Raw genomic sequence first — 21,385 nt, forward strand, 5'->3', positions numbered from 1 at the left:
TGTGTGGGGTGAACTCTATAGGCACAGGGAACAGAAAATACAGAAGCTCAGAGTGGAAAGGATCAAGAGAAGTCAAAGACTGAAAAACACAGATATTGCTGGAACATCATGAGTGAGGAAGGAGCGATTGAGAAAAGGCTCGAGAAATTGCCAGACCAGATCACAGAGGCTTTGTCGGCCAAGGAAAAGAGTTTGAATTGTATTCTAAGTGTCGTGGGAAGTCAGTGCAGGATTTAAGCAGGTCCACGATAAGGTCTTATTTATGTTGCAGGAAGTCATTTGCTTTGAACTGTAGCGAATGGTCTGGGGGCTGGGCAATGAGACCAGAAGAATTGGAGATGAATCCCAAGTTCTGGCTTCATGAGTGGATGGATGCGGGTGCCATTTATAGAGTCAGTGAAGACTGGGAGGAAGATGGAGGAGGCAATTAAATTCCAGATGTTCTGAGACTTCTCAGTGGCAATGTCAGGTGAGCAGTTGGATATGGGCTCTGGTACTCTGAGGGTCTTTAGGAACCACAACATTTAGAGGTGTGGGAGGGGCCCCCATACAAAGAGACAAGGAGACAAAGCCTTGGTTGGTCTTGGACAGTCATTTAACTAGAGAACACTAGCAAAACATCTTTTTTCATTATCCAGCAGGGTTTGGGGCTATATAATACAAACAACTTCCGTTGGAAAATTCTGTATAGGAAGTCTAGCATTAGAAAGAATTATTGAGTGATTTTATTTGGTGGAGATTTTCAAAACTTCCAGGGTATTTTTTCTTCTCTATACAATAACTGGTTGTCAGTCATTTTCTTGTTGAGGGCAAAGAGTGCAGAAGATTTTTTATTCATTACAATTGATGTCTTTTGAAAAAGGACCCCTTAATTACCGTTTATATGAGGCACATAGCTTTTTCAAAGACACGGGTCCCTTCCTAACACACGCAGCTGTGTTTTAGAGCCTGAATTTTCACCAGCCAAAGGGCCCCATAGGGATCCGCTGTTTGTCGAAACCTCTGCCTCTCTACATTTTTCATAATGGACCCACTTTCCTGCAGTGCTCCTGCTGACTGAATCCCATTCACCCGCATGAAAGGGGCTGCTGATATTTAAAGTTCATTTCAGGAAGGTTTCATAATAAGAACTGAGGAAAATAACATAATCTCATTTTAAAACATTTCCTTCCTCTGTTGTTCTGATAGAATGGAACAATCCAAAGTTCCATCTGTCCGGTAACAGGTCCAGATCACATGATGCAGTTTTGAAGTTATTTGTTTCCTTTGTTTCAAGGCACCTCTGGTGGGATTCCCTCCCCTCCTTGATGTATTCAGACTGTGCCATTTGATCCTTGGATCTGCAATTCCAGAAGGAAAATAATGAGCCAGCATTGTAGGGGAATGTCACTCTTCCCCAAGAATCAGTATCTAGGACTGGAGGGAGGTCACGCTCTAAAAGCAGAGTGAATTTTTGCTTAAAGGAACATTGTCTAAGTTAATATGAAAACACACAAGCATAAAATAAAACAACAACAACAACAACAAGCCCAACGTGAATCTGTTTGTAACAGGCTGACATGCTCTTTTTCCTCTCCCTGGGCCTCTGAACACCGGAGACATTGAATGGTGCCACATACTGCACTGAGAACCCCTTTCTCTGACACAGTCTCAGTCCTGGATGAAGGCGGGAGGGATCCCCTCCTACAGCTCTGCCTGACTCTTCCCTCCCTGGGTTTCCAGCCTGCCCACCCCCTTCCCTCTAGCTTCTCGTTGAAGGGCTGGCAAATTTTTTCTGTAAAGGGCCATGTCTAATCTGTTCGGGCTGCTCTAACAAAATACCACAGACCGGGTGGCTTACGAACAGCAGACATTTATGTCTCATGGTTCTGGGAAGTCTGAGATCAAGGTGCTGGCATATTTGGGGTCTGGGGAAGGCCCACTTCCTAGACCGTGCCTTCTAGCTGTAACCTCATGCGATGGAAGGAAGGAGCTAGGGAACTCTCTGGGGTCTCCTTTATAAGGGCACTAATCCCATTCATGAGGACTCCACCCTTGTGACCTCATCACCTCCCAAAGGCTCCACCTTCTAACACTGTCACCTTGGGGATTAGGTTCCAACCTGTGAATTTTGGAGGCACACAAACAGCCCACTCTAGGCCAGATAGTAAGTATTTTAGGCCTTTTGGACTACGCTCTATTTCACAACTACTCAACTCTGTCACGTAGCATGAAAGCAGCCACAGACAACACGCAAACTACTCAGGGTGACTGATCCAACAGAACTATTTATGGACACTGATCTGAATTTCAAATAATTTTCACGTCATGAAATAGTATTATTCTCTTGACTTTAAAAAAAAATTTCTTTTTCCTTTTTCTCCCAAAGCCCCCCAGTACATAGTTGTGTGTTTTTAGTTGTGGGTCCCTCTAGTTGTGGCATGTGGGATGCCACTTCAGCATGGCTTGATGAGCGGTGCCATGTCCACGCCCAGGCTCTGAACCAGTGAAATCCTGGGCCACTGAAGTGGGAGCATGCGAACTTGACCTCTTGGCCACAGGGCTGGCCCCTCTTGATTTTTTAAACCATGTAAAAAGCGTTCTTGGCCCAGGTGGTGTACAAAAACAGGCAGAGGGCAGGGCAGATTCAGCCCACAGGCCATAGTTTGCCAACCCCTGTTATAGTTTGTGGCTTTCATGCTAATCTTCTTCCTGGCCACCAGGGGCACAGGACTTCCTCTTTGCCATGCTGATCAAAATCCCTTCTTTACAGAAACAGAGATGAGAGTAAGGGTTTCTATAAGACTGCAGTTAAAAGGTGGTAGCATTCTTCTTATTTCTTTTTTTTTGGTGAGGAGGATTGGCCTTGAGCTAACATCTGTGCCAATTTTTCCTCTATTTTGTATGTGGGATGCTGCCACAGCATGGCTTGATGAGCAGTGCATAGGTCCACACCTGAGATCTGAACCTGTGAACCCCGGGCCACCGAAGTGGAACATGCGAACTCAACTACTATCCCACTGGCCTAGTCTCTTATTTCTATTTTTTTTTTCATTTTTTCCTAATTTTTTTCCCTCACTCCTCTGCTTCTCTGCCCACTGCCTCACCTCAACGTTGATTTCCTAAGGTTTCATTCTCTTCCATTTTCTCTTCTCTAAGTTCTGAACTCTCTTCCAAGGCTTTCTCATCAAATCTCACAGTTTTGGCTACCCTCATGTCTTAAGCCCATACTGGGCAAATGCAAACTAGACAATCTGTGACACAAGTTTCACAGGTTTGCAGCTAAATGAGGATGATGGAGAGAGTTTTTCATGAGGCTAAATCTATTCAATTTAAAAGAGGCTCCTTTATTCTGAAATGACAGCTTTTATACTTTTTTGGAATTATAATGTCTGATCTTTTGTGAAGTGGTGGTGACAGTAGATGGAATATTTAACAAACAGAAAAGCTAATCATGTGAACTACCTTTCTTTTGAGAAATTTTACTAAATTTTGAAATCCAAAAGACTGAGAACAATTATAATTATACTTATGCCTCCCAACTCTGTCTTTCCAGCCGCAACTTCTCTCCTGGGCTCCAGATCCATAAATCTTAACTGCCTGCTGGACATCTTGCCTCGAAATGCTATAAGCACCACCAACTCAACGCATCCAATGTCAGATTTTGTCTCCTCCCTCTTCCCATCCTTCCTTCATGCCCCTTCGTGAAATAAATGCAGACTTGCCCTCTCCTTCCTGAATCCTCTCTCATGGTCAAGGGCATCACTCTCTACTTAATTACGCAGGTTAGAAATGTAGAATTGTATTTCGCTGCCTCCCCTTCCTCACTCTCCACAGTTGGTCAGTTGCTCAGTTCTGTTGACTTGACCTCAGATAAGTCTCCTGAATTTGTTTCCTCCTTACTACGCCCATTGCCTCTTCCCCTTCCGTCCTTAATGGTTTCTTGGTACCCTACCAAGTGCTGTCTACTCTGTTGGTCTCCTTCCCAGCTGCCGATCCACTGTCATCAACGGTCATCTTTCTAAAATAGATCTGATGGTGTCGTCTACTTGCTCAAAGAAACCATCAAGTTCTTCTCATTAGCTACAAAATAAAGTCATGCATTTCTTACTTCATTACTCAAGACTCTGTGATTTGCCTCCAGCCACCTTGCTAGCTTCATTATACATATATCTTTTTAAAAATATATTTTTACATATTTTTTTTACGTATTCTATTCTCTGGTCAAGATGATTTAATCACTGAATACTCAGGACTTTCCATCATTTTTTTTTTTTTTTTTGAGGCAGATTAGCCCTGAGCTAACATCTACGGCCAATCCTCCCCTTTTTGCCAAGGAAGACTGGCCCTGAGCTAACATCCGTGCCCATCTTCCTCTACTTTATATGTCAGACGCCTGCCACAGCATGGCTTTTTTGCCAAGTGGTGCCATGTCGGCACCCAGGATCCGAACCGGTGAACCCCGGGCCACCAAAGCGGAACGTGGGAACTTAACCGGTGTGCCATTGGGCTGGCCCCTCCACTTTCCATCTTTATTTCTTTGCTAATGGCATTTCTATCATTTGGAATGCCCTTTAATCCTCTCCCAATAACTAAATCATTCTCAACCTTCAAGTCCTGAGATGTCACTTCTTCTATGGAGCTTTCCTTGCATTTGTTCCCTCATGTCTCTTCCCCACACAGCAATCAAACCTCTTGCCAATACTAATCAGAGTATTTCTTTCCCTTTCTTGAAGCCCTTCAGTGGCTACCCGTTGCTATCGGAATAAAGATCAAAACTCAGCGTTGTTTACAAGGCCCATGTACATCTGTCCCACATCTTACTTTCCAGCCCCATTCATCACCATCCCTGTGATGGTTAATCTTATATGTCAACTTGACTAGGCCATGGGGTGCCCAGATATTTGGTCAAACATTATTCTGGGTGTCTCTGTGAGGCTGCCTTGGGTGAGAGGAACACTTATGTCATTTGACTGAGTAAAACAGATGGCCCTCCCTGATGCAGCGGGCCTCGTCTAAGCAGTTCAAGGCCTGAGTAGAACAAAAAGGCTGACCTCTCCTGAGCGATGGGGATTTCCTCCTGCCTGACAGCCTTTGGACTGGGACATTGGCTTTTTTCCTGTCTTTGGACTCAAACTAAAACATTAACGTAAAAAGACTCTTCCTAAGTCTTGAACCCGCTGGACTTGAGACTGGAAGGACGCCATTGGCTCTCGTGGGTCTGCAGCTTGGCGACACACCTGCAGATCTTCAGACTTGTCCACTCCATGAACGTGTGAACCAGTTCCTTATAATAAATCTCTCTCTCTCTCTGTGAATCCTATTGCTTCTGCTTCTCTGAGAACTCCGACTGGTACAATCCTTGCCCACTCTCATTATCCACAGCAACTGGGGCCTCTCAGTTCCTCATAAGCACTACGCCCGTTCCCTCTGTGGGGACCCTCTACCCTTCCTGCCCGTCCCGACTAACCCCTATTCCACCGTCAAGTATCAGCTTAAGCATCACGTCCTTAAGAAAGCCTGACCCCTCTGCACGCTCCTCTCCCCTACTAGTCCAAGTCCCTCTAAGCTTCTTTCCTAATATTTACTAGAACTGTAATTTAAATGTTTATGTGCAAATGTACTCATCTAATGTCTGTGTCCCTCCCAGGGCAATATGCTTCTTGAGTGCAAGGACCACAACCATCTTGTTCAATCCTGTAGTCCCAGTATGCAGCACAGGACCATGCATGGAGGGACGAACGACTGCATGGACCCCAGTGCTTCTGGCTGGTATTTTACTAGAAGTGATGATGTTCTGCAGAAGACAACAAAAGTGTCAGGGTAAGGCAAAGAAAAGTAAAGAAAGGGAAAGAAAGAAATAACCTTCTTGTCTGAATCTGTGTCAAGAAGTATAAATCCTGAAGAGAAAGGTGTTTTTTCCTTCTAGTTAGAAAAATCACCTTTTCTCTGTCATGGCTAAGATAAAATTCCATCTAATTAAGATGACAAGGTGTTTTCCAGTTTGGTAATTTTGTGTGCTGTGGTTTTTCAAGTGTGTGTGTGTAGCTCCATGATAAGAAATGACTAAGCCTGAGGACAGATGAAATCCTAATTTTTGACTCTCCAATTCTCTCCGTTCTCACTTTCCGTAATGACTTCCATATGGGGATAAACATGCTTCATAACTTGTGTTTTTAGGTTAAAACATAGAAATTGTAGCTCTCTGGAATGCCTCATTATTTTCCCTTTGCAGAGACGTCCTCCTAGGGCAGTTGTCCTTGAGCACTGAGGCCTCCCTGGTCACTGGGCCAAGCGAATCGGAAGTCCCTGACGCTGGGTTTCCCACACGCAGGCCACACCCCTGCTTCTGAAAGGCCCTCAAGTTGCCTCCTTCTGTCTCCTCTGCCTCCTTCCTCTCTTTCTCCTCTCACACACTGGCTTGACCTGTTCCCTTCGGAAGTCTGGAATCGGACATTTCTTTCGTTCCTCTACCGTGCACTAAGTTCTATTTACACTTCTCCCAAGGACACAATATGAAATCAATTGAAAAAAGGGTTCCAGAATAGTACTGTAGACTTTGGTAACATAGGAGGCCATGAATTAGTAAACGAATGTGTTTCAAGAGTCTTCGTTGAGATCTGTGAGGTAGTCGCTTGTGAGTTACACAAACATAGCGTTATCTATTTGTTCTCTACTTCATATTTATTGGATATTTGTCGTATGCAATGCAGAAGACAGTGTTGGAGCTGGAAAGCCCGACACACTGAAGTGGGGAGTTTCAGGAAGAAGGGAAAGAGGAAGTCAGTTCGGAAACTTGGTGTCTCTGGGGTGAGGTCCAAGTGCCCACTGAGAGATGATAGAGACTCACCAGGCACGTTCCTGCATGGGCTCCCTCTGCGTGGCTGCCTGGAATGCTGCTCCCCCAGATGTTTTCATGACCAACTCCCTCTCCTCCTTTAAGTCTTTCTTCAAATGTCTCTTTCTCAATGAAGCCTCCTTATCTGCATATGGTCTGCATTTTGTCCCATCCCCCCAAATCCATATGTTGAAGCCCCAGCACGTGATGGTGTAAGGAGGTGGGGACTCTGGGAGGTGATTAGGTCATGAGGATGGGGCCCTCATGAATGGGATTAGTGCCCTTATAAAGAGACCCCGGAGAGTTTCCTTGTCCTTTCCACCATGTGAGGACACAGCGAGAAGACGGCCGACTATGAACCAGGAGGCAAGTGCTCACCAGACACTGCATCTGCCAGGGCCTTGACCTTGGACTTCCAGCCTCCAGCACCATGAGAAATAAATTTGTTTTGTTTCTAAGCCACCCAGTCTGTGATATTCTGTTACAGCAGCTCAAACGGACTAAGACACTCAGCAGGCTATTTAAAATCGCACACCCTGCCCTCTGCCACGTTCGCTACCTTCTCTCAAATCCCCTTTAACCTTTCCAACTTTTTCTTCTTTTTATAGCATTCATCATCTCCCAGTACACTACATAACACACTTATTTACTTTGTACCTTAGTTATGTTTGCTGCTCGCACTAGAATTTACATTCTTTGAGGGCTGACCTGTTTTATTAATTGATGTACCTTAAGTGGCTAGCAAAGTGCCTGCCTGTGGTAGCTACTCAATAAAGATGCACTGGGGGCCGGCCCCGTGGGCGAGTGGTTAAGTTTGCGCGCTTCACTTTGGTGGCCCAGGGTTTCTCCAGTTCGAATCCTGGGTGCAGACATGGCACCGCTCATCAAGCCATGCTGAGGCGGCGTCCCACATGCCACAACTAGAAGGACCCATAACTAAAAATACACAACTGTGTCCTGGGGGGCTTTGGGGAGAAAAAGGAAAAATAAAATCTTTCAAAAAAATAAAAAAATAAAAATAAAAAATAAAGATACATTGAACAAATGTATGAAGTGGTCGCATGTTCTTAGCGAAGTCACTTCTGTACACCTTTGGAAGCATCGTGAACTGAAATTGATCAATAATTTACCTGTTGACATCTGCTAGTTGGTGCTTGTTCCTTTGTTTTCTGGTTTTTAAGTAGGTGAGGTGGTCATTTTAGCGCTAACAGAAATGCTCCATTCGCATCCAAGCGCCAGGTGTGTACTCTTGCTGGCTGTTTCCGGTCTCGACTGCAAGTGCTGAAGACAGGGGATGAGCGGGGGAAGCCAGACTTAGGGTGGGACGTTGGTAGCTCAAGTTTAAAGTGAAGGCCAGAGGGAGTATGTTCCCACAGGGTGCCCTGTGGGCGGAGACACTGAGGAGAAAACAGTGTGGGTGAGAAGACCAGCCTGCGGATCATGAGGGAACTCAGGGGAAACAGGAGGGACGGGCTGCATTCTGAGGGCCGGGAAAGCCGGGCAGAGGAGTTCTGATGTTTTGTGGTGAGCCAGGAGGAGACGGGGGTGGCCATGCAAGCTTGCTTTAAGAGAGTCATGTGGCTGCTATAAATAGGCTGGGCTGCAAAGTTGAGCCAGATAAACCTGCTGTGAAGTTGTCACCCACAGCAGCTGAAGGGCTGAACAGGTGCTAGTAAGGTGGCATCTGAAAGAAACCACAGAATTTTCCCCAATTTTTATTATGAAAATTTTCAAACATACAGAAATATGTAAAGAATAGTATATTACTATACCTAGACATATGTGTGTGTGTGTGTGTGTGTGTATAAAACAGCCTCTATTTAGCAACTAAAACAACAGAATTTTAATTGGGGTTTATTTCATTTACCAAGAACCTACAAATGATGGGTTACAGTAGGTACATTATCTATACAGAAGAATATTTTTCCAGTTGTCACAAGAAGACCTCAGATTCAACATCTGATCATATTTTCTCATTATAATTTCAACAGTCAAGACCATAATATCATTTTTGGTATATTTAGTCCTTGACTATGAACCTCCATATGAAGTCACAATTCATTAAATTAATGAGGAGCACAGTGTGAAGCTGTTTGCCTTGGTGCATCTGCGATTGTAATCTTTGCCAGCAAAATATTTTTTAAACGTTCGTGTTAGCTGGGTTGAGATGAAAAATATTGTTTTGTTCCCCTCTAAAGAAAATAAAAGCTTATGCAGTTAATATTTTATGACAAACATTCCCTGAGGATGAAGGGCTCATTCATGCTGCACCATTTTAACCTCTCATGTGGAAAAAAAAGCGCAAAGGAGTGAAGTATGAAGGTGAAAATACTGAGGAAAATGGTACTACCAGCCTGATATGTAGTTATTTCTTATTTCTAAGTTTCTTCCTTTCCCTAATCTCCTGTTTTAGGTTGTTTTTGTCGCTAGTTATTAGTTTTTCCAGTCTGACCGGGTGTTACTTTCCATGTCTATCAATTCTAGCCTGGGGAGATGCTGTATTTTCCTCACCCCGTCACTCACTAATTCTCTCGTGGGTGACTTGTTAAAATACCGGTTCAGTAAATTCAAATGCTGCAGTGTCTCTGTTTGAAAGATAGATACTGTCGACTCACCAAGTTTGGGTGGTGTGATAATGAGGTCCTTTGAATTTTCTGTGTAAAGAAACTTGCCTGGAGGGGAGGTCAAGATAAATGATCTGACGCTGAGTTTTGGTGCTATAGATAATTGTATCCCAGTGAGGTTCCTAGCTATTTGGTTCCCACCATCATTGTCCTTAGGAGTGTGTATTCCTCATTCTGAGGGGGTGAGAGAGTGGTGTAGGATACCAAGCTGCTTTGGCATAGATTGCTAGGACCACCCAGCTAATGGAGCTGTGTGGGACCCACGTGTCTAAACTTACAGTCAACTCTGGAGGGCCTGGGGAGAGAAGGGAGGCGAGTGCTCTCACTTAGCTCCTCGAGAAGTTCCATTCTTCTTGACACACAGTTCCTCAGTCAACTCTATTTATTTATCTGGCTCATGAAGACAGATGTTCTGTTAATTTCCCCTCTCTTTTAAAACTCATTTTTGCTTGCACAAGTAACACATGAATACATTCTCACTGTAAAAAAAAATTCTATACAGATAAAGACAAAAATCCCCCTCAATTCCCCAGTCACCAAACTACTTCCTTCCCTAGAGATAGTTGCTAATATCAGTTTGGTATAAATCTGTCTGGATTTTCTTATATACATTTGCATGACCATATTTACATAGAGAAATATATAGTGTTGTGTGTGAATTTACATAAATAATGTCATGCTTTCTGTAGTGTTCTGCAATTTGCAGCTTTTAATGAACAATATGTCTTTGAGGTCTTTCCATAAGACTATTTATATGGTCTTTTCCATATAAATCTACTTCATTCTTTTTTTTTTTTTTGAGAAAGATTAGCCCTGAGCTAACATCTGCTGCCAATCCTCCTCTTTTTGCTGAGGAAGGCTGGCCCTGACCTAACATCCTGCCCATCTTCCTCCACTTTATACGTGGGACGACTACCACAGCATGGCCTGCCAAGCGGTGCCATGTCCACCCCTGGGAGCTGAACCAGTGAACCCTGGGCCACCGAAGCAGAACATGTGCACTTAACCGCTGCACCACTGGGCCGGCCCCTACCTCCTTCTTTTTTTATTGCTACGTTGTATTCCACGGATGTGCGGAGATTTAACCAGTCTCCCTTATGATGGCTATTTGGGTTGTTTCCATTTTCTTTTCTATTTTAAACATTATAATAAACATTCTTTGTGCACACACTTGAGTAATTCTCTAGGACAGATGGAACCAGAACAGACATCCAGAAATGAATTGCTGGCTGAAAGGCATGGACTTTTCATAAAGATAGATACTGCCAAATTGCCATCCCCAAAAAAGTGGTGTTAGTGTACCATCACTGTTTACAAGAGAATCTATTTCTCCACCTTGCCTATGGACAATCTTGAATTTTTTACCACTGTTTTGCAAAAACATAGTATCTTTCTGTCTATTATAATTTGTATTTCCTCAAGAACTCAGTGGGGGTTGAGCAAATTTGTTAGCCACCTACCGTCCACCTCCTCCATTTTTTCTCAGTAAGATTGCCTTAGGTGTTTCTTTTAACAAATACGTGCATGCATAATTACAGAAAGATGTGGGTTATTTGAGGGGGTTGAAATGGAGACGTTTCTCTCCGGGACCTGACCCCTCACCTTAGGTGTGGTGTCTGTGTTTGGGGTCTGGACTGTGGCGGGACCTGAGTTTGGGAAGCTTACAGTTGTTAATGAGTAAATGTGATGGCTTTTAATGACTGAGTTCTCTTTGATTTTTGAGACTTTATGATGTCCAGTCAGGTTTTACTATTCGCTCATATCCCTTTTTACAAGGCCTGATTCTAAACTACAGTCAGCTGGTCAACCGAAACTTGAGCGTTGTTCATCCGTGTCCATGTGGTTTTCATTCATCCACAGAAACACCAAAGGCTTTGCTAAGGTCTTCTCACCATCAAGGGTGGATCTAAAGATGTCGTTCGCCTGGGTACCTTTGATCCTGTCACTCATCAGCACTCCCTCTGAGCAGGATGTGTTTTCATGCTCTTCACCCCTTGACTTCCAATACACGTTTTGACCTTTACCTAGGCTCTCCACTTCCCCATTCCCACCAACCACAAGCAGTGTAGAATCCACCCTAGGTCTCAGCACAGCAGAAGGCTTGAGAAACCCCTTGGGCCCAGAGGCCTGGGTGGAGCTGCCAGCAACAGCTGGTCTCTGTTAGGTTCTGCTTGTCGGTCTTCTCTCGGAAGAGCCACGTCTCTGCTTCGCTGTTGTCTGCTGGCCACACCCATGCTGCTTGCCTTACCCCCTCCTACTCCAGCCCAGCTATTTACCCCCTACCTTCTCCCTCCTGTTCGCAACCTGATCCTGCAGCCTTCTCTGCCTACCAGGAGATCAAATTGTGGGTGTGGGCAGTGGACAATGGGCAGTGTCTGCAATTGAGCCCAAGCACCCCTAGGAAACCCAACAGCTACTCACCCCTGTGTGCTCTTTCCTAGGTCCCCACCCTGAAAATGTGCTGGCATTGACCAGCTGAATGCTTCAGGATCCGGTCACTGGTATGTTTTCGAGTTCTCATCTGCTGTCCTTGTGTCCTGAACCTGTTTGTCCAGGTGAGTGCTGTTTTCCTTACATGGTAAGACCTTGAAAACGAGAGAGAGAGAGAGAGAGAGAGAGAGAGAGAGAGAGAGAGAGAGAGAGAGAGACTAGTTCTATGTATGCAATTCTCTTTACACAGTGCTTAGCCCAGAACCATAAGCAATTAGGTACTTAATAAATGCTTCCTGGTGCTATACTACTACAGGAAATTGTTTCCTCAGTTATGCATTTCTTGGGCTTTCTTGAACTTAACTCTTGAACTGGGTGGAAGGTAGGTGGAGTAGGAGCAGAATGGCGTCATTATTTTTTAAAACTTTTTCCAGGAGTTGAATTGCTAATTTTCAAATGCATGGTTCCTTAGAGGGTCTGATTTGATGCATAGTTCTGGAAATGGAAATCGTATTTACAGAACCAGGTCACGCTGAGTCCCAGAATGAGTTGCTATGCACAGATCTAACAAACGTGAGTGAGATCATCCCCTTCTGGGCATCATGTTGTTGCAGATCTGTTTTGGAGATTTGTCATCCCAAACCAAATAAAATATGAAGGGCAAGAGTCTTTCCCCATCCGTGTGCCCTCCCAGTGGGGCATCCCTGGGGCTTCTCTCAAGTCAGTATGTGGGCAGGGCACTTTGCTTTATGTCAGATTTTTCTTTATAAGCAGTAAATTTCTATCATTTAAAGAATTGTCTAGAATTACACAATTGAAATAATTGTGTAAGTTTATACAATTTAAAGAATTTTTTAAAAGTGTGACACATAGGGGCTGGCCCTGTGGCCGAGTGGTTAAGTTCGCGCGCTCCGCTGCAGGCGGCCCAGTGTTTCGTCGGTTCGAATCCTGGGCGCGGACATGGCACTGCTCGTCAGACCACGCTGAGGCAGCGTCCCACATGTCACAACTAGAGGAACCCACGACGAAGAATACACAACTATGTACCGGGGGGCTTTGGGGAGAAAAAGGAAAAAATAAAATCTTAAAAAAAAAAAAAAAGTGTGACACACATTTGCTGGGGAGTGATGTGGGTATACATATTGTCTTAATTGAAGACTAGATAAACATTTTAGAGGAGGTATATAAGGTTTAGAATCAGAAAAAGGTATGAGTTTTTATTTTTTGCTGTTTGTTTCAGTTTAGGCAATTTAATCTTTCTAAGCTTCACATTTCTCACAATAAAACAGGTGTAATAACATTGAAAAAACAAAAGTGTGAGTAGATGAATGCCTCACCTCCTGTAGCTTTGTGGCCTCCCTCACATGGCACTATCAGAGTGTCATCTTGACAATTATATCAGATCTGTTTGATAAGACCTGGTCTGGGGACTCAGGGGTTCTAACCCCAGCCCGACCCAGGGACTCACTTTGCGACATGGAGACCATTGGTTTCCTTGTTCAAGTTGCAGAGTTGTCAAGTGTGAGTCAGACGAAAAGGTTGCTGCATGAATGCAGACTAGAAAGTGAGCCCCGTGTTTAAAGGATTTGCCTCCAGACTGCATGTCATAGCTAAAAAAAAGAGCTGAGGACTTCCTGCCTCATGGTCTAGTGCCCAGGCCAGACGTTTGGCGAAAGAGGAAGTAGAAGGACCCAGCTCCAAGAAACTGTCTGCTCTTGCAAGCGACCGATGGGTCAGCATCAAGGGCCTTTCCCTGGCTACTTTGTGAAGATGGTGTCTTCCTGGCTCCATGTGTCAGTAACCTTCCGGTGGGGACCAGGCACATGGCCACTCAGGACCTGGATGTTGGTAGAAGCTCGTGCCAGCCTCTCCACTGCTTACACCCATGTGCCACTTCCTGGGCTCTTCCATCAGAGCGAGCCAGGTGGGCTTTCGGGGAAGGACACCTTTGGAGGATAGGATGGGTCAGGACCCGCCTTGAGCCTGTTGTGAACAGAGCTGGAATAGGGACTCGAAGTGGAAGAGAGAGAGAGACGTGTGATGGTAGAGGGCTAGGAAAAAAAAGGCCAAGAGAAAGAAAGTGGGCTCTCTTGTCCCATTTAACTGAATTTTATTTCGAACTTCTTTTCCTGTCGCTTGTTCCAGGCTGTCCCTCCCTCTCTGCTTCTTGATGTTCTGACTGCTCACTTTGGCAGGTCTCATCTCCTTGCTAGCTTTGCCCTGTTGTTGCCTTGATCCACGCCTTTTTTTTTTTTTTTTTGCCCTCCTGCTGGTTCCTACAGTATCCAGAACATAATTTAGACATAGTACTCTTCTCAAGAATTGGGTGAAAAGTCCTATTTTTTAATAGAGAGCATATTTTTTTCCTTTCTCTTAAAAAAACCTCTATCTCCCTCTGATTTCTCCAAGTCTGATTGTCCGTTTCCTTTTCCACAGATTTCTTCCTTTTCCACGTTTCTTCTTACCGTGAGTTGTTTTTTTGTAACAGCTTTATTGAGATGTAATTCACATACCATACAATTCACCCATTTAAAGTATACAATGCAAGGGTTTGCAATGTATTCACAGAGATGTGTATTTATCACCACAGGCAATTTGAGATCATTTTCATCTCCCAGAAAAAAATCCTGGGGCCGGCCCGTGGCCAAGTGCTTAATTTCTGCGCTCAGGGTTTCGCTGGTTCGGATGCTGGGTGCGTACATGGCACGGCTCATCAGGCCACGCTGAGGCAGCATCTCACGTGCCACGACTAGAAGGACCCACAACTAAAATACACAACTATGTACTGGTGGGATTTGGGGAGGAAAAAAAAAGAAATCCCGCACCCATTAGCAGTCACTTCCCCTTCCCTCCCCCAGCCCTTGGCAACCACTATTCTATATTCTGTCTCTATGGATTTGCCTATTCTTGCCATTTCATACAAATAGGATCATCCTGTAGTATTTGGACTTCTGTGACTGGCTTCTGTCGCTTAGCCCAGTGTTTTCAAGGCTCATCCATGTCGTAGTATGTATCAGTACCTCGCTCTTTTCAATTGCTGATACCCAGAGAGTCCATGTGGCCATGTGGCACAGATGAGGGTAGAGGCACGAGTCAGATGTGATGAGAGGGAAGACACATCATGAGGAGAGGTGTGCAAAGTGATAGATATCGAAATCAATGTGGCGCCTCTGCCAAAAATAGTGCTGAAATCGTGTTGAGCATCATTAAATACGTGCTGTCAGGAGATATGACAGAATCTCCAGAATTGAGGAGAGGCCCAGTCCAGAAAATTCTTTCCCTGAAAAATCTCAATTCTCCCTCTAGTCTTTCTGTGTAAAAGACCAGCATCCTCCTGCATGGAACAGTACGCCCGTAAGGTGTCCCCATGTCTGGTAGTTAAGTTCCAGTCTTGGTCAAGAAGGAGAGAATCGATTTCTTTTTTGGGAATTTGAAAGGGCCCCCATGAGAAAGCATTAGGCCATGGCTAGACTGAGTTGGCTTTTTGAAATAAAAAAGATGTTGTCAAGTCAGGAGAGATGAAAAAGGCCCACGACATCGATAAGAGAGAGCTTGGAGACCAGCTGGCATCGAAGCCTGATGCCATAGCGAGATGGAGAGCCAGCAGGCCCAGGAGCTGGGAGACAATTTCAGGAGGTATGTGTGGTGAGGGACTCAAAGAAATGGTGTCTTGAATTTCCTTCGTTGCCTTGGCAGAGGTCAGAAATCTCTCAGAAACTCACACTGTAAACCGGCTTAAGATATCACAACGGAAACAGCTGACCGTGCTTGCAGTCAAGATTGATAAGCCATTGGCATGAATATGAACCATAAGCTAAGAAAGGACTATATGAGCAGGATGGGAAAGTTCCCCTCTTGCAAAAATATCTCAAAAGTTGTATTAATAGTTACAAAATCCATTAAAGTTGAATGTAATTAACTTGATTAATGTGGCTTCAAAACATTAATATAGAAAAAGAGAAAGGCCATTTGAAAGCTCTGAGATGGCTGACACTGGGATATTTTGAGGTTGGATGGGAAAGAAAGAAGAAAATTCAGGGTCTGGTTTACCATGCTCCACTGTCAGGTGATATGCTGCTGTGAATTCTGAAATTCTGAGACTCAAGCTCGTCCTGGAGAGCTCTCATCTGTCTGTCGTGTTCTCTAAAGCTTTTACTTGGTGCTCCTTATGCTCCTGGAGTGTTATGGAGTTCACAGCAACAGTCGTTTTATTTTCAAGAACAGATTATTGTAACCACGACCATACTGTATTCAGAACTCATTCATTCATTCATTCATTCATTCAAATACAGAATGAGCAGATATTACTGCCTGGGGGATTAAGCGGGGTACTGGGGACAAAGCCTTGAATAAAATAGTCATGGCCCTGGCTATGGACTGAACGTGTCCCCCTAAACTTCATAAGTAGAAGTCCTAACCCTTAGTGTGATGGTATTAGGAGGTAGGGCCTCTAGGGTGGGAGCAGGTCATGAGGGTGGAGCTCTCATGAGTGAGATTAGTGCCCTATAAAGGGGACCCTCACCCCCTCTGCCACAAAAGGACACTATGAAAAGACAGTTGTCTATCGAAGCGGGTCCTTACTAAACACTGCATCTGCCAGGGCCTTGATCTTGGACTGCCAGACTCCAGAACTGCGAGACATGAGTGCTTGCTGTTTATAAGCCACCCAGTCTGTGGCATTCTGTACTAGCAGCCTAAGCGGGCCTGCCCTTGGAGCTTTCAGAGCCTGGGAGAACTCGGCCTTACACGTGGATTTAGCTATACTTGCAGGAAGTGCTGTGAAGACGCTAAAGGGGTCTCCCAGCGGACACCACCTGATTGGAAAACTGATTTTACCCTCTGATGAGCAAGACTTGGGTTCTGGGTCAGGCTCAGGGTGCCTGAGTCTTTCTTCCCTTACAATGAGTTCTCAGCCTTCTTGCAAATAAACTTCTCTCAGGCCACCCAACCAGTTCTCCAGACCTGCCTAGGAATATGCCGTCATAGGACAAGGTCATAGTCTGAACTTAAGCCAAGATATCTGTTGTGTGTTTGATAGGAATTTAAAAAGTTGTCTCTTTTTCTTTTTTTTTTTTTGAGGAAGATTAGCCCTGAACTAACATCCACCACAAATCCTCCCCTTTTTGCTGAGGAAAACTGGCCCTGAGCTAACATCTGTATCCATCTTCCTCTACTTTATATGTGGGACGCCTACCACAGCATGGCTTGATAAGCAGTGCATGGGTCTGCGCCCGGGATCCAAACTGGTGAACCCTGGGCCGCCGAAGCAGAGTGTGCAGACTTAACCACTACACCACAAGGCAAGCCCCTCTTTTTCTTTTTTTGATTATGGTAAAAAATATATAACATGAAAGTTGCCATCTTGACCATTTTTATGTGTACAGTTCGGTAGCACTAAGTACACTCATATGGTTGTGCAACCATCACGACTATCCATCTTTCAAACCTTTTCATCTTCCCAAACTGAAACTCTGTGCCTCTTAAGCCAAATTCCACATTCTCCCCTTTGCCCTAGTCCCTGGTAACCTCCATTCTACTTTCTGTCTCTACGCATTTGACTGCTCTAGATAGCTCATGGAAGTGGAATCATAAATCATACAGTATTCATCTTTTTGTGACTGGCTGATTTCACTTCACGTAACGTCTTCAAGGCTCATCCATGTTGCAGCTGTGTCAGAAATTTGCACGTGTCTTTTTAAAAATTAGGAATATTTACCAGGCCACTTCCCCACTGTATTGTCAAGGTCCCTGCAAGAAACACATGGTTTTGGATATTGACATGGAGATTGAGCAGAATTTATTGAAGGGACTATTTATAAGGATGTGGGTGGGGTTTAAGGAAACCAACAGCAGGTGGGGAAGCCCCCTAGAGCTAGCAACAGTAGGGTACTGTCACCACTCCAAGTCCTGAAGGGACAAGGGGAGGTGATGGTTAGCAGAACCTGGTGGGACAATTGTAGATGCAGATAAGATGACCAAAGAGGAGCTGAAGCCTTGGGAGGGGGGAGAATAGACCCCCACCTCCCTCTTCCTCCACCTCCCAATCTTCTGCCCTTGCTTTGCACTACCCAACCCAACCAGGAGCCTAGAAGGCAAGATTGGTCCTCCCAGGCACAGAGCATGGTGGGAAAGGATGGAAATTGGATCTGGAGAAGCAAATAGTATACCCAGCATTCTTGCTTTCTACAAGGAGTTAAGGGTGGGGTGACTAGGAATGCAAAATGGGGAACCTGAGAACAGGGGTGGGCTGCGTTTCTCTAAGGGAGAAAGGGCGTGGGAGATATTGGCAAGGAAAAATAGGTCTGGAAGAAGACGGGGAGAATGAAGACAAAGTGGAGAGATTTGACAGTCCAGTGAGGAATGCTGGGAAGAAACTTTAGGAAGAAGAGACGTCTAAAGAGGATTAACTATGTGAGGAGCTAAAACTTCCTTCTCAGTGTCCTCAAGGGACTTTAGTAAAGATGCACTTTATTTTCATGGCTTCTGTAGAATTTTGAATGTAACACTATGTTAAAGCACAGTTAGGAACAAGGAAGTCCAGTATGACCTCGTGTGGGAGGCAGAATCCTGGCCCCCAAACACGTCTACATCCCAATGCCCAGAACCTGTGAGTACCTTGGGTTACATGGAAATGGGAAATTAAGTTTGCAGATAGAATAAGGTTGCTAATCAGCCGACCTTGAAATAAGAAGATTATCCTGGGCGTCTGGGTGGGCCCCTGTAATCACAAGGGTTCTTAACTGGGGAAGAGGAAGGCGGAGGAGACCGTGTCAGAGTGACATGATGTGAGGAAGACTTGACCCGCCATTGCTGGCTTTGAACATGGAAGTGGGCCACAAGCCAGGGAATGCGGCAGCCTCTAGAAGCTGGAAAAACCCTTGCAACACCCTGATTTTAGCCCAGTAAGTCCCATGTCAGACTTCTACCTTCAGAAATGTGAGATAATAAAGTTGCACTATTTAAGCCGCTGAGTTTGTAGTAATTTGTTACAGCAACCATAGGAAACTAATACACGTGGGTTTTATGAGTTTGGGGCAAAGTTAGCTAAATTTTGGATTGAAAAATGCAGCTGTTTCTAATTACCTTAAATACCATATTTAGAGCTCAACCTGTAAACCTTACTGATGAGAGCTTCAATTAAACTATTCAACTTCTCACCCCAGCTAAGCCAGGGGCCAGGCCTTCCCACCTGCTGTCAGTGCTGTGCTACTAGTCCTTTTATCTTCGTTCCCGTGTATCTGTAATCCTGATTCCTTGATCAATAGAAAGCCTGTGATTCTCATTTCGCATCTTTATTGGCCTCCTTTTAGAGCCCAGTGCTGTGGCCCGTTTCTGAGCCCCCACAGCGTGTTTTTAGGGTTCTCCCTACAGGAAGGTTAACATTCAATCCATCAAGCAAGGTTTTATTATTCTTTGAGGCCATTTTTTTTTTGCCAGCATGAACTCTCATTTCAGTCTTGTTGGACACACGAACACAGCAAACTCATGGCAGGACGGATTAAACAGACGATACCCACAGAACAAACCCTCCGATCTCAGGCACCTCCAGGAGGTACGCTTCTCTTTGTCAGCATTTCCACAGTTGAAGGAGGTGCTTTCAGGCACTGCTGGCAAGAGTACAAAGCAGTTCAATAACTCAAGAGGGGAATTTAGCAGCATTTAATAAAACAACATCAAATGGGTCTCACTGGGCTGAAATCAAGGTGTCAGCAGGGCTGTGTTCCCTTTGATCCAGCAATCCAGCTTAGATTAATTTAGTCTGAAGAAACCCCGCCCCTCCGCCCAAATGCAAAACAATATATGAAAAAGGTTACTGATTGTGGAATTTCTTATAATAGGAAAATCTTGAAAACAACCGAAGTTCCCAACCATAAGAGACTGGTTGAATCAAGCCTGGAGAAGCCACATAATGGAGTATTATGCAGCCATAAAAAAGAGTGATGGAATTGCTGTGAACTGATATGAAAGGATTTCCCAGCTATATTGTTAAGTGAAAAAAGCAATATGGGAAAGAATATATAAAGCATGGTATCATTTGTGTGAAATAAGTGGAGGGTGGGAATAAGAAGGTGTGTGTGTATGTGTTTACTTGTTTTTGCAAGAAGCACAGGAAAGATAAACCAGAAACAAATGAAAATAATCACCCATTGGGCATATGTGGGAACAGAGTGGAAAGAATAGGGATGCGAATGTCATGATATCTGAGTATGTCTTTCTATGCAGTTTTGACTATTTTTTTAAGATTTTTAAAAAATGTTTCCTTTTTCTGCCAGAGCCCCCGGTACATAGTTGTGTATTTTTAGTTGTGGGTCCTTCCAGTTGTGGCATGTGGGACGCTGCCCCAGCGTGGCCCGACAAGTGGTGCCATGTCCACACCCACGACTTGAACTGGCGAAACCCCAGGCCTCCGAAGCAGAGCGTGTGAACTTAACCACTCGGCCATGGGGCTGGCCCCTGCAGGTTTGACTTTTGAACCACATAAATGTTTTAAATATTCAAAAAATTAAATCCAATCAAAGATGACTTTTTAAAAACCCTTAAAATTGAATGCAAGCAGAAGCAAAGGAATTTAAGTGGTTAGCAGATTGATGGCAAACAACACAGAGATAAGAATTCCAAGTAACTTTTGACCCCTGTACTCTGACTAGTGGCATATATTCTAAGGGAAAAAAGACCTGCAGGAGGCTTATGAATTGGGCTTGTCATTGATAGTCATATTAGTGTCATCAGGCTGAAACTCTTTTGTGTATGTTGTAGGATACGGCAAATGAGTAAACTCACTGATAGTGTGGGGTGACCTAAGGCTCTCACTGTGGGAGGAGGGAGGGAACACTCGATGGAGAAATGCTATCCTCCTGGATTAGAATTGGAGGTATCCGTAGGAATATATGATTTTCCAGCTCTATCCAATGTCAAAGATAAAGTGGGACATTCATTAAAGGTGTGAAGACAGATTTTATTCACTACCTCCTGACAATAGGGAAAAGAGCTGAGCTCCGTTCTAATTTGCAGAGTAACTGGGTATTTTAAAGGGAGAATGAAGGAGTCGAGATGGGGAGATGGAGGGGCTCAGTGAATAATTACAAAGGGTAGGTCAGTGTAGACGTGCTGAGGCCAGCTGGGTCTGCTGGCTGTCAATGATGGAAGTTAGGATTCGTTCTTCCACGGAGACCAGGAGACGGGGCCCTACCCTTCCGGATGATTATGTTTCAAAGGAATGGCTTTCAGGGCCTTGAGAAAGATAGGCTTGAGTTGTGGGAGGTACATATATATCTCAAAGTTTCAGAGGAAGGATTCACAATTATAAGGCGTTTTTAGGGAATGCTCTAAGAAAAGGTGGTCAGCAGCCTATCTCAGGTGTAGGCTGGAACAAACATTAAAGTCTCCTGGTGCTGCTGAGCTTTCCAGGCAGGCATTTAAGGGAGGGGCTGGGGTCATCCTAGGGACATGGCCTTATGCTCCTTGAAGCCATGCTGGAATTTGGTCATCTCTTAGCGTAGAGGTTTGGACGGAG

General features: G+C 44.5%; 1 protein-coding gene across 3 annotated transcripts in view; it reads left to right on the forward strand.

Moving 5' to 3' along the window:
* USP6NL (USP6 N-terminal like) overlaps window positions 1–21,385 on the forward strand; it is a 254,559-nt gene that overhangs the window by 41,454 nt on the left and 191,720 nt on the right. For 2 of the 3 annotated variants that reach the window (XM_070501188.1, XM_044761880.2), the window contains exons 1-2: window positions 11,613–11,785; window positions 11,883–11,996. The gene's annotated coding sequence lies outside the window, so the exon portion shown is untranslated. Of the gene's footprint in view, window positions 1–5,629; window positions 5,803–11,612; window positions 11,786–11,882; window positions 11,997–21,385 lie in introns of those variants that run through there. The other variant, XM_070501182.1, reaches the window with a different exon arrangement.

This window comes from Equus asinus, chromosome 29 (assembly GCF_041296235.1).
Source record: "Equus asinus isolate D_3611 breed Donkey chromosome 29, EquAss-T2T_v2, whole genome shotgun sequence".
Classification (NCBI taxonomy): domain Eukaryota; kingdom Metazoa; phylum Chordata; class Mammalia; order Perissodactyla; family Equidae; genus Equus; species Equus asinus.